The 12,316-nt window shown below is 51.9% G+C and overlaps 1 protein-coding gene across 1 annotated transcript in view; it reads left to right on the top strand.

Moving 5' to 3' along the window:
* Positions 1-626: 626 nt before the first annotated feature.
* Positions 627-12,316, top strand: part of LOC138521901 (regulator of G-protein signaling 3-like) — a 346,623-nt gene continuing 334,933 nt past the window's right edge. Inside the window, exon 1 of the mRNA XM_069635060.1 lies at positions 627-1,599. The gene's annotated coding sequence lies outside the window, so the exon portion shown is untranslated. The remainder of the gene's footprint in view (positions 1,600-12,316) is intronic.

A 12,316-nucleotide genomic window follows, 5' to 3' on the forward strand; every position in this document is an offset into this window, starting at 1 on the left:
ACTCCCGGGGACGTGTCAAGCACCAGCAGCAGAGACAGCTTTTGGTGCCAGGGTGGGCGTATAACAGGGTGCCAACGGGAGGCTCGGGGCGAACTGGGCTGGGGTTGAGGGGGGCATACCCCCCCCACCCCCACAGAATGGTATCACTGGGAGTGTCTCTTGCACCACAAAATGCACACATGAGGCTGTTCACAATGAGAAACAACTTTCACTTATCAGAATAAAAATACAGACTCGCGTCCAGAGCAAAGGGGAGGGGCATTACACCCAATACATTGTGGGGAGTGAAGCACGATGGGGCACATTATAGTATGTAGCAGACAGACCACCACCCCTCCCCCCAGCTATGTTCAGTGTTTATTAAAAGTTGGGCATAATAACGCACGCTGTGGGCAGCGCCGCTGGCAGCTTTCAAGGGCACTTGGCAATCACAGACGCGTACCGCCCTCTGGAACCAGGAAGCCGGCTAGAACGCCCTCCCCTTTTTTCCAAGGACTTATGATGTGAGAAGTGACCCCGTGCAGGGATTAAAATAGACTGTTTTCTCCTGGAGGTGTGGCAGGGGGCGGGGGTGTGTACTGATGCTGGGTGCTGTGCGGTGGGGGGTGTAGAGAGTGTCTGGGAGGGAGGGAGGTTGCTTGAGGAAACACCAGCGACTGCCACCGTCCGAGGTACTCCCCTGGGCTGGAGGTAAAGCTATGCGCAGCCCGCCGCAGAGACGGCAGCCGCGAGAGACACGCGGGGAGAGAGGGCGGCTGCTTCGGGAGACTGCTCCAGGAGCGGCCGAGGAGCAACATGCACCGGTGCTAGAAGCGAAGAGCAGCGAAGGACTCTGGTGACAGAAGTGAGGAGCAGCGAAGGACTCTGGTGACAGAAGTGGGGAGCAGCGAAGGACTCTGGTGACAGAAGTGGGGAGCAGCGAAGGACTCGGTCACAGAAGTGAGGAGCAGCGAAGGACTCTGGTGACAGAAGTGGGGAGCAGCGAAGGACTCTGGTGACAGAAGTGGGAGCAGCGAAGGACTCTGGTGACAGAAGTGGGAGCAGCGAAGGACTCTGGTGACAGAAGTGAGGAGCAGCGAAGGACTCGGTCACAGAAGTGGGGAGCAGCGGAGGACTCTGGTGACAGAAGTGGGGAGCAGCGAAGGACTCTGGTGACAGAAGTGAGGAGCAGCGGCATAAGGCAGTGGAGGTGCAGCAGACCTCGGTGGTCCGTCTGAGGAGCCAGTGAGGAGCAGCGGCATAAGACAGTGGAGGTGCAGCAGACCTCGGTGGTCCGGCTGAGGAGCAAGTGAGGAGCAGCGGCATAAGACAGTGGAGGTGCAGCAGACCTCGGTGGTCCGGCTGAGGAGCAAGTGAGGAGCTACAGGGGCCCGCGGTCAAGCTCCGGGACACAGTGCCTGCCCTTCTAGGGAGGGGGGCAGCAGAGGAGCAGCGGGGGGCAGTGGACAGGCAGCCGCGGCCGTGTAGAGTGGTCTTGCAGCAGAGGAGCTCAGCAGAGCCGGCGGGGGTAGATGAGCCCGGCCCGGGGGCAGGAAGGCTAGAGGAGGCGCTGTGCCAGCGGAGCCCCCAAGGCAGGCTCGGGCTGGGCGGGAGGAGAAGGTAAGCGAGGAGCAGGGGCGCGTGGGGGGGGGGGTGGGGGGGTCTCTTGAGTACTTCTTCCCTCTGCTTTTCTAATTCTAGCTTTTATCTCGCACTCTGCTTTCTTCTCTTCTGAATTCTGCACCATCTCGTTTCTGTTACTTCCTCTGTCCGCTTTTTATTACTTTTCCTCCTGCACTTCTACCGATGCGTCCTTCCTTCCTTTCTTCTGCTCTTCCTTCGGCCTTTCTTTCCCCTTTCCTCCCTCTTTTCTCTGCCCTCCTCGTGCATTTTGGTTCTCTTTGGTTCCACCTGTCTGACCTTTTTAACTGAACTTTCCTTCCCTTTTCCATCTTCCACTTCCCTCTTCCTTCCCTGCATCCTTTCCTCCCCCTTTCCCTACCCTCCTGCCTTCCGTCTCTTCTTCCCTCCTCAATTCATTTCCCATCCTCCTTCCTTCTGTCTTTCTCTTCCCCTGCCTCCCTCCCTTCCTTCTCTCCCTCTATTCCTTCTCCGTGTATTCTTCTTTACACTGTTATGCCTTTGTTAATGTCTCGTGTTTACTTGTACACTGATGCCATCATTCAACTGGACAATGCGCCCCCTTCAGACCTAGCCGTGCCAATTCCATTTGTTGGCGCTCCGCCTTTCATCCTGGATCGGCCAATCGACTGCACTTAATCGGATTGGGTGGAAATGACTCGGGTGTTTAAAACGGCGAGGGTTAAGCACTGTGAAGAAACACGCTGTCACCCCCCCGCCCCTCCTGATGTCCTCTCCTTCCTCACTTATATCCTTAATCTGTCCCCCCACCCCTCCCTTCATTCTACTCTCCCTCATTCCTTTCCTTGCTCTCTGCCTTTATACACTGCCTTTCTCCGTCTCCCTCCTCTCTGTACCTCTCTTGCTCACCTCCCTCACCCCCCTCAATCTCCCAACCCCCCGGGCTGTTTTATCCTCCTTTCCCACAGATTTACACTTCCAATTTCTCTGCAACTTTTAACTAAATAAGAATTGTTATTATCTGTGCGTTTAATCCCCCCCCTGCCCTCTCCGCCTCCCCCACACACCCTCCTTTCCCACGGCCCCCAGGCACCCCACACGGAGAGGCGGGCTCTGCCCCCTGCTGTCCCCTGGTGGGGTGCAGAGAAGGCTTCTTCGTTGTCTGTCACTGAGTGCAGAGGAAACACTCCCTGGGGGTCACCTGCCCCCTTCACTGCAGGGAGGGAGTGGCCGTGCAGGACCCTCAGCTGGGCGCCAGCCAATCCTACTCTCGCTCGTCCCGCCCATGTGCTATGCTAGCAGGGTGCCTGTTTTAAGGCCGGTCACAAGCTGAGCCCACCTGCATCCAATTCTCTCACCAACACCCCACCAACCTTTAATGGCTCGTGTTCACTGTACCCCTGATTTTCCCGCCTTCTCCATCACTCCCCCCAGGCGGGGGTCACAATACAGCACTTTCTGCACAAGCATCTGCACTCTGTAGTATGTGGGCGCCGTGCACACGCGCGTTTACATCACATGTGCTCTTGTCGCCGAGGGACATTATTTTCTGCAAGGGGCTGCTGTCGCCCTCCCCCGTTTCATCACACAGCGAGAACACTTGCCAAATATTCAAATAATGACTCCAGGAAGCGCTTGCTACTGTAGTTCTAGGGGTTTCATAGCGCTGCCAATAACCGTTGTGCAACGCTTACCCAATGTGCAAGAAGTAATGGAATAGGAACTTAACCCACTGAGCTATCTGATCGCAGCAATCACATCTCGCTGTCTCATGGGGCCCGTGGCGGAGCGTCCCACTTATAGGAAGTTGAGGTCAGCAGGCAGCACAGGTGCCCAGGGCACTACTGGAAGAGACTGCCAGGGCTCTCACCCGTGAGCGCAGAGTGTTAAGGTTTAAGCGTTCATTAACAGCGGTCATTAACAGGCCGAGCAGCTCAGGGCTCGCACCTGTGAAGCAGAGTGTTTAGGTTTAAGCGGTCATTAACAGGCCCAATAAACGTAAGAGACGGTCGCCTGCTCTGCCCAGGTGTTGGGTGCCGCAGGCTGTGGTGATTGGCATCTCTTCGTGAAGAGAAACGCCCTCTGAATCGGAACGCAAGATGGATCCAAACGGCCAATGGAAGGGCGATAGATGTACAGTCTCCTGGCTGTGGAAGCGGGCAGCGCAATGGGTTAATGCACCTACTGCGCCTGTCGAAGTGATCCCTGCAGTCAGCCCTTCCAGTGTCTGCTGAGATGCAGAGACAGGGTTGCTTGCTATTCTGGGGGCTGCAGTCACCCCACAGCACCCCCGGAAGGCGTCCTTTGGTGCCCATCACATGTAACTTGGCAGCATTGACCCCTGCTGTGCTGACGCCTCCGCGGCCCTTATTTCAGGACAGTTTGAGGCAGAGCAAGAGCTTGTGCACGAAGGTCTTCCAGGGCAGAGCTGCCAGTGGGCACGAGGCCACTTGGATGGACATTGGGCCGTGGGTGATGACTCAGGGCCCCCCTCACGCACCGCCTTCTACTAAAGGTCCTCTAGCCTCCTCCGCCTCCCCGCAAATGTGGGGGCTGGCCCCGGTCCTGCTTGGGACAGTGACAGACTGATCCAAGGGTCAGGCTCAACCGACAGGCGCCCACCCGGAGTAGTCCTTGGGTGCCAGGAGGGAAGGGCCACTGCCAAAGGGCAGTCCCTTGGTTCAGCAGGAGATTGCCTGCTACCATGAAGCAGTCTCTGGGCAGTCTCCTGGTGCAGCGAAAGAGTGGACACTTCCATGAGGCAGTCTCCCGGGGCAGTCTCCTGCTGCAGTGAAAGAGTGGACACTTCCATGGGGCAGTCTCCTGCTGCAGTGAAAGAGTGGACACTTCCATGGGGCAGTCTCCTGCTTCAGTGAAAGAGTGGACACTTCCATGGGGCAGTCTCCTGCTGCAGTGAAAGAGTGGACACTTCCATGGGGCAGTCTCCTGCTGCAGTGAAAGAGTGGACACTTCCATGGGGCAGTCTCATGGTGCAGTGAAAGAGTGGGAAAGGGTGGACACTTCCATGGAGCAGTCTCCTGGTGCAATGAAAGAGTGGACACTTCCATGGGGCAGTCTCCTGGTGCAGGGAAAGAGTGGACACTTCCATGGGGCAGTCTCCTGGTGCAGGGAAAGAGTGGACACTTCCATGGAGCAGTGAAAGAGTGGACACTTCCATGGAGCAGTGAAAGAGTGGACACTTCCATGGAGCAGTGAAAGAGTGGACACTTCCATGGGGCAGTCTCCTGCTGCAGTGAAAGAGTGGACACTTCCATGGGGCAGTCTCCCGCTGCAGGGAAAGGGTGGACACTTCCATGGGGCAGTCTCCCGCTGCAGGGAAAGGGCGGACACTTCCATGGGGAAGTCTCCCGCTGCAGGGAAAGGGCGGACACTTGCATGGGGCAGTCTCCCGGTGCAATGAAAGAGCGGACACTTCCATGGGGCAGTCTCCCGTTGCAGGGAAAGGGCGGACACTTCCATGGGGCAGTCTCCCGGTGCAGGGAAAGGGCGGACACTTCCATGGGGCAGTCTCCCGGTGCAGGAAAAGGGCGGACACTTCCATGGGGCAGTCTCCCGGTGCAGGGAAAGGGCGGACACTTCCATGGGGCAGTCTCCCGGTGCAGGGAAAGGGTGGACACTTCCATGGGGCAGTCTCCCGGTGCAGGAAAAGAGTGGACACTTCCATGGGGCAGTCTCCCGGTGCAATTAAAGAGTGGACACTTCAATGGGGCAGTCTCCCGATGCAATGAAAGAGTGGAGACTTTAATGGAGCAGTCTCCCGGGGAAATCAAAGAGTGGACACTTTAATGGAGCAGTCTCCTGGTGCAATGAAAGAGTGGACACTTCCATGGGGCAGTGTCCTGGTGCAATGAAAGAGTGGACACTTCCATGGGGCAGTGTCCAGGTGCAATGAAAGAGTGGACACTTCCATGGGGCAGTCTACTGGTGCAGGGAAAGAGTGGAAACTTTAATGGTGCACTCTCATGGTGAAATGAAAGGTTGGGCACTTCCACGGGGCAGTCACCTGGTCAATGAAAGAATGGAGACTTCAAAGAGCAGTCTCCTAGTAGCATTACAACAACCCACCCTACTCTACACTGCATCCCTGCACACTACCATGACACTGAAATACTGCATGCCAAACACACTTGTTCACAACCTCAAAGCATTTGACATGCACGTATGAAACAGCCTTGGTTACTACACACTCACACTTAATACTAAACATACACACCCCTGGATGAGCTCCGACCAGAACAATACCTAGAAGATGACCTAAACACAAAGCCCGCCTCAACACCGCAGCAATAGCTGCCATCGCCTCACCCCAATCAACCTCAGCCCAACCCATTGTCCTGCGCACCCCTAAGCGCCAAGAAGCCGTGAGTGGCACTACGCTACAGCATGTACCATTTTCCTTGTGGAAGTGCCCTCGTATATGTACCCATTGGAACTCCACTGGTTGCTAGCTGGCTTCTATGTGACCCATTTCGGGTTGTCAGGGCATTGCTTTGATATTGAGTGTATTTTCTTGACCCTCTGGCATCCTGTGGGTCAGCCTGGTGTGGTTATGAGTGGAGACAGGGACCCTTCCATGTGGATGTCCCCGGCTTTTGCAGGTTAAATGATATGTAGAGGTGACAAAAGTGCAGTGTTGAGGGCAGGGCTTTACGTGGGTCGGGGCTAGCCGGGTCTGAGCCCTGGCAGTCTCCAGAAAAGGCTCCCAAGCTGGGGTCCTTCTGGGGCTCACTCCCGACGAGCCCCAGCCATGCCGACATGTCAGGCAGCCTATGTAGCCGAAGCGCTGCACTGTTACACGGGCTGCTTGCAGGTGTCATCACTTTGGTGAAAGCGTGCACGGTTAAAGGGCTTTCATGCTGCCTGATGACTCTTTCCAATCAGCGAGCCGGGCCCTCCAGGCCCGCTCCTGTCTCCGAGCAGGGAGACACGCAGCCGTTTCACTGAAGAAGCCGCATAATTAAAGGGTTCTCTTCAAACTCCGAGCTCCTTGGATGAAAGGGCTGCCTGTTGTGTGTGAGAGCTGAGGTGCACTGGGGTCACACCTTTGGTGTGCTCAGAGGGGCTGACTAGAGCAACGGTAATCATGCCAGTGCAGCCCAGCCCCCTTGGTTCAACCGGACCCCCCACTTAAGGCACTGGTTGTGGTGTGGTTCCCGGGGGTCCGCATGCGTGGGAGTGCATATATGGTAAGCACGGCGGGCAAGAATGCCCACTTCTGTCAACATGCGTCACACAAATCAAGCCCCTGTGCACTCAGACTACATGACGCGGCAAGAGTGGGTCGTGCAGTCTGTGAGTGCACAGGTGCTTGATTTGTCACTTTAGCTGACGCTAGCCCGCACGCAGGTGACGTACTCCGGCTATCTGAACACGGACACCCAGCAAAACCCTAACGCGTACCGCACACCAAGCACACGCACAGCGGCACGCAAGAGACGGTAAAAGCGGTTATAATTCTGCAAGGTGGAAAGGTAACCGCAGCACCCTGAGTGTTGGGGTGGACAGGACTGCATTTTCTGATGATATCCCACAGAAAGTAGCAGGAATGAAGCCGGACCACTGGCCGCAATGCTGACCTAGTTCAATAGCAGTGGAGTGCTGTACAAGGCGTGGGTGTTCAGCGTTTGGGCTGCCATCTTTTAGCAGTAGTGCTGTCCTGCAAGTTTCGTTGTGCATCTCTTGGAATTAGTCCTTGACCAGGTGCTGTTGAAAACGTCAGATTTTGAGAGATTTACGAGTTTGGAGAATTGTGGGGGCATTCCGAGCTGATACTGGGATCGAGTTCCAAAGGCTGGGTGCATTATGTATTTATTTATTTATTTGTTTGTTTGTTTGTTTTGGCATTTATAAAGTGCGCAAAGCCCAGAGGTATCTAGGCGTTGAAGCTTAAGAAGTTGTTTACATGGGAAGGTTTAGCAGTCACAGTTACAGTCATGGTTACACATTGACATATGAATTACATATTAGGAAAATACAGGAATAGAGATATACAGTGCATAATATGTATGGCTAAGCTAGTTAGCTTGGAGGTTATCGTAGTTCAGGCAGGTGGTAGTAAGAGTAACTAAGTGCTATATATTATGTGCTAAATAATCTGGTTGGGTGGTAGATTAGGTGTAGACTGTCTAATCTAGGCCTGGCGTTGGGAATCTAGGCAGGAAAGTCTAGTTTTCAGCTATTTTCTGAAGGACCATAGAGATGGGTCATTTCTTGGTTGGGGTGGCAAGGTGTTCCACAGTTTGGCCACTACTACCGGAAAGCTGGACCCGCCTGTTTTCTGTCTCTTGAACCTCGGTGTAGCGACGAGGTTGGCGTATGAGGCTCGCCTGGGTCTGATAGACTGTGGTTTGATGATTTGATGTCTGAGGTACGCTGGTGCATTGTTGGCGAGACATTTGTGGGTGAGGGTAAGGATCTTAAACTTGATCCTATCTTGGACAGGTAGCCAGTGAATGTGTCGTCTTATTGACGAAATATGCTAATTCTTGGATTAGTTCAACGCGGCTCTGATTGCATTATTTTGTACTGTTTGGAGTTTCTGGTACTAGTTCCTGTGAATAGGGAGTTGCACTAGTCTATCCTCGCGAGGATCGGTGCTCTTGCTAGGGTGACACTGTTATCTGTCGTGAGGAAACGTCTGCTCAGTCCAATAAGTTTAGACGTGTAGGCTGCCGACGAGACTATGGCATAGACCTGCCTGGTGAGGGTGAGGGAGGAGTCAAATGTATTTCATTGGCGACATTGATGGTATGACCATCAATATTGAAAGATTTGTATTGTTTTGGGAGGTTGTTTAAAGGTTAGCTCTGTCTTGTCGAAGTTGAGGCATAATTCATTCTGTGCCATCCAGGCCTGGATGACGAGCTACATTTTGTTGATGTTCTCGGTGTCCGTGTCATGGCAGCCTGTGATAGGTATACATATCTGCGTATCGTCTGCATAGTTAGCATATGTAATGGCCATTTTGTCAAGTTTTTCGAATAGCAACTTTGTGAAAGCGTTATACAAGGTCAGTGAAACACAGGAACGTTGTGTTACGCCGCATATTACTGGTACTGGTATGGCTGCTGATGAGGTGGAAAAGACTATCATCGTTCGATTGGACAGAAAAGATTCGATCCATTTGATGGCTTTAGGGGTGAAGTGGACTGCAGCTTTGAGGTGTTGGCATAAGGTTTTGTGATTAACCAAATCGAAGGCTGCGGAGAGGGCCAGTAAGAGAAGGATACAGAGGTCTCCTGTGTCCTTAAATTGGTCCATTTGTGTTTTTAAGTCTAAGAGAGCCGTCTCTGTTCCATGACCAGGTCTAAACTCAGATTGTCTCCTAAAAGTTTGTTACTCGGTCAAGGATTTTTAATAAAAATGGGACTGTAGTGAACAACCAGAAATTGGTTAGGATGTTAGGGTCCAGTGTTTTTTTTTTAATGCAGGGGTAATACCCAAGCTGCTTTTAAGTCATCGGGTACTGAGCTGGTGGCAAATGAGCTGTTGATGATGGCAGAGATAAATGGTGCCAATTCATTAGCACGTTCTTTTATGAAGGAGGCGGGGCAGGTTTCCCCTTTGCCTCTCCATGGTTTTAATCCTTTGATGATGTTAATGGTTTCTGTTATGGACACATGCTTGAACGTGAATGTATTTGTCACTTGTGGTTCATCAGTCGCAGGTGTAATTTGGGGGGCAAGGCCTAAACTTAGTTTTTTTAGTTTTTTTTTTAATTTCAATTTTATTTTGCAGAAGGGTAATTTTGTCTGCTAGAGCTTTTTGCACATTGGTACACCATTGCTGATCTTTGGTGGAGTGGTCAAGGGTCCGGGCTGGTGACTCCAGCTCGCGGAGAATGGCAAACAATTCTGTAGGGCTTGATTGGCATTCTGGATTCTCTGATTGTAAGTTTCACTTTTAGCTTTGATGATGGCTTCCTTGTAATTGGAAGAGGGCTTTGTTAGTTGGTGTTGGTGATTTTAGCCAATTGCATTCGGCAGATCCTTTGGTCGCTCACATGGTTTGCCGGTCTGGTGTGAACCAGGTATCGGCGTGTGCTTGTGGTTTCTCTTTTAAGTTTCAATGGGGCAACTTTATCAATGGCTATTAGCATCGTTTTGTTATACTGATTGACTAGTAAGGACGGGTGGGCGTCCGGGTAAGTAGAGTTTGTTATTGGTGATAAGAGATGAAGCATGTTATCATGGTTGATGTGTTTTAAACTTCTTGATGGTGAAATAGATTTAAGTGGGGAAGGTTTGGTAGGTTTGGTCGTTATGGTAGTGGAGAAGATTATAGTATTGTGATCGGACCATGGGGAAGGACATTAGATAGGATGTCCGTGACACAATTAGTATCCGCAGTCCAATCTAAAGTATGTCCTTTCTCATGGGCCGGTGAGCAGATGCAGTGAGGAAATCTTGGGCTTTCATGGAGTTGACTAAGAAGCCTGCATGGGTGTCCATAGGATTGTTCAGTCCGAGGTAAAAGTCACCTAGGATGATAGCTTTAGAGTGTGGTTTCATATTGAAGGCTAGGTGCGATGTGATGTCGCCTTCGCAGGTGGATAAGGGACCTAGAGGTCTGTAGACAATGTGTATAGTGCAGGTGCACGTGTGTGTAAGTTCAATTTTTAAAAGTGATTATTCCGCACAAAGTGATGGTGGATTCTCCTGATATTCTGGTGTCAAAGTTTTTTTTAGCTAGGAGCGCTACCCCGCCTCCTTTAGCTGTGGTTCTGTCCTTCTTCCTATGGATAGTGTATCCCTCTGGGATGGCTAGAGATGGGGATGGGCCTGAGGGTTCTGTGACTGCCAGAATATCTAGACCATTGACTTTGATGAGGTCTGCAATGCCCAATGTGTGGGCTGTCATGGATCCAGCATTGATAAGGGCACCTTTCAAGTGTAGCACCGAGTCCGGGTGGTCGAGTTTCCTAATAATAGTGCTGTGGATCTTTGACTTTATTAACTTGTTCCCATTTGTATGTGTAGTTAGGTGTACCGGACAGGCCGGGGTCAATCTTGTTGGGTGGCTGAGTTGTGGTCGTCATCACGTCTTGCGAATCCCGGATCTGTGGTGTTTTGGGTGTTGGTAAGGTGGGTGGTTTGATGGTCAGCGTGGGGGTGGTAGAATACCTATGGGTGTGTTGAAGGCTAGTGTGTGATGAAAGTCTGAGTCTTCTTGTAGGTCCAGTGATGGGACAGGTGGAGTAGGATCTGGCTGAGTCAGTGGAGCCTGATGTCTCAATACTGCGTGCTATTGTGATCTGTGGTGGGCGTGTAGACGCAGGGAAAGGTGATGTTTTAGGGAGGAAGGGTGTAGAGCAAGGGAAGAGGTGGTGGGGCGCGCACCATATGTGGGCAAGGCCATTCCCTGCCAAAATGAAAGAACCTGATGAACAAGGCTGATCCATGACCATAATTAGTCTAAGCACTGGGCCGAGTGCATCAGTTAGTGTTTTCAGTGGGTTAGGCTGGGTGTGGCGCTAAAGAACCGTAAATTAGGCCTGGTGCGTAATCAGAGTATTTAGAACATTAGGCAAGGTAGGCAGTCGGAGTGTTCAGTAAATTGGGTAGGGTGACGTATTTCAAGATAAACTATAAATTAGACTAGGTGCGTTGTCTGAGTATTCAGTACCTTAGGCATGGTGCAGCAAATAGGACTGACGTGTAGGCCTGGCCATGCAGTGCATGGAACTTTACTCATGGTAGGAAGAGAGAAGAATTGTTTGCGGGTCCTCTCTTTGCGGACTAATTGTGAATGAAGCCGTTTGGTCAATTTACTACGCAAGGGGCATTAGCCACCAGATACGTGGATCTTAGCCGCCATGTACGCTGGTGTGCTACTCGTGACTGCTTTGTAGATGCTACACGCAGCCTTGAACAGTATCCTGGCTTCCAATGGAAGCCAATGTAGTTTGCGTAGGACAGGGGTGATTTGGATATTTTTCCATGCACCTGTGATGAGACGTGCCGCAGCGTGGTGGACTGCTTTTATGGGAACCAAGTGAGCGACTGAAAGCCACATCAGGAGGGCATTTCCCGTCTCGATTTGAAGGACCACAAGGCCCTGCACTATGGTCTGGAAGTGCTGCGGCAGGATGAAGTATTTGATTTGCCAAAGGTTTGAGATTTGGAGCCCGGCCCTTCATGGCTACATCTTTCTGGACGGGCAGATGGCTGTCAATGGTGATACCTAAGGATTTTGCAGAGTCAGAGAGTTACAGATTAAATCCTTCTAGGTGCATATCATTGAAACCATGTTGGACGAGTTGCTGTTTAGCCGGGGACTGCTTTGAATGCAGCATTCGAAGTATCTCTCTTCTAAGGGCCTTAGACAACGAGAGCATAAAAAAAAACATCAGAATGTAGGGTTCAAGTGTAGATTAGGAAGTGGTGAGATTGTGCGGACATTGAGTGGGAGTGATAGCCAGGAAGGTTTGGTTCATGAAGGACTCAGAATGTCTGCTGAAAACCGCTCAAAACGCCCCACTATCAGAGAGCTATGTGTATTTTACAGCGAGAGGCTGCACGCTTGGAATTTAAGGATGTGGAGCTTCTAGTGTCTTTTACACTGTGTGGCGCAGGACACGCAACCCGCCATACCCCAAGGCGCACGAGCACATAAACCCACACCCACACACCCTCACACAATCTGCATTGCAAAGCAAAAAGAAGGCCTGACCCACATTTCAGCAAGAATGACCCACAGCTCACGGCCTTGAAAA

Source organism: Ambystoma mexicanum, chromosome 13 (assembly GCF_040938575.1).
Source record: "Ambystoma mexicanum isolate Mex_15411 chromosome 13, UKY_AmexF1_1, whole genome shotgun sequence".
In the NCBI taxonomy this organism is placed as follows: domain Eukaryota; kingdom Metazoa; phylum Chordata; class Amphibia; order Caudata; family Ambystomatidae; genus Ambystoma; species Ambystoma mexicanum.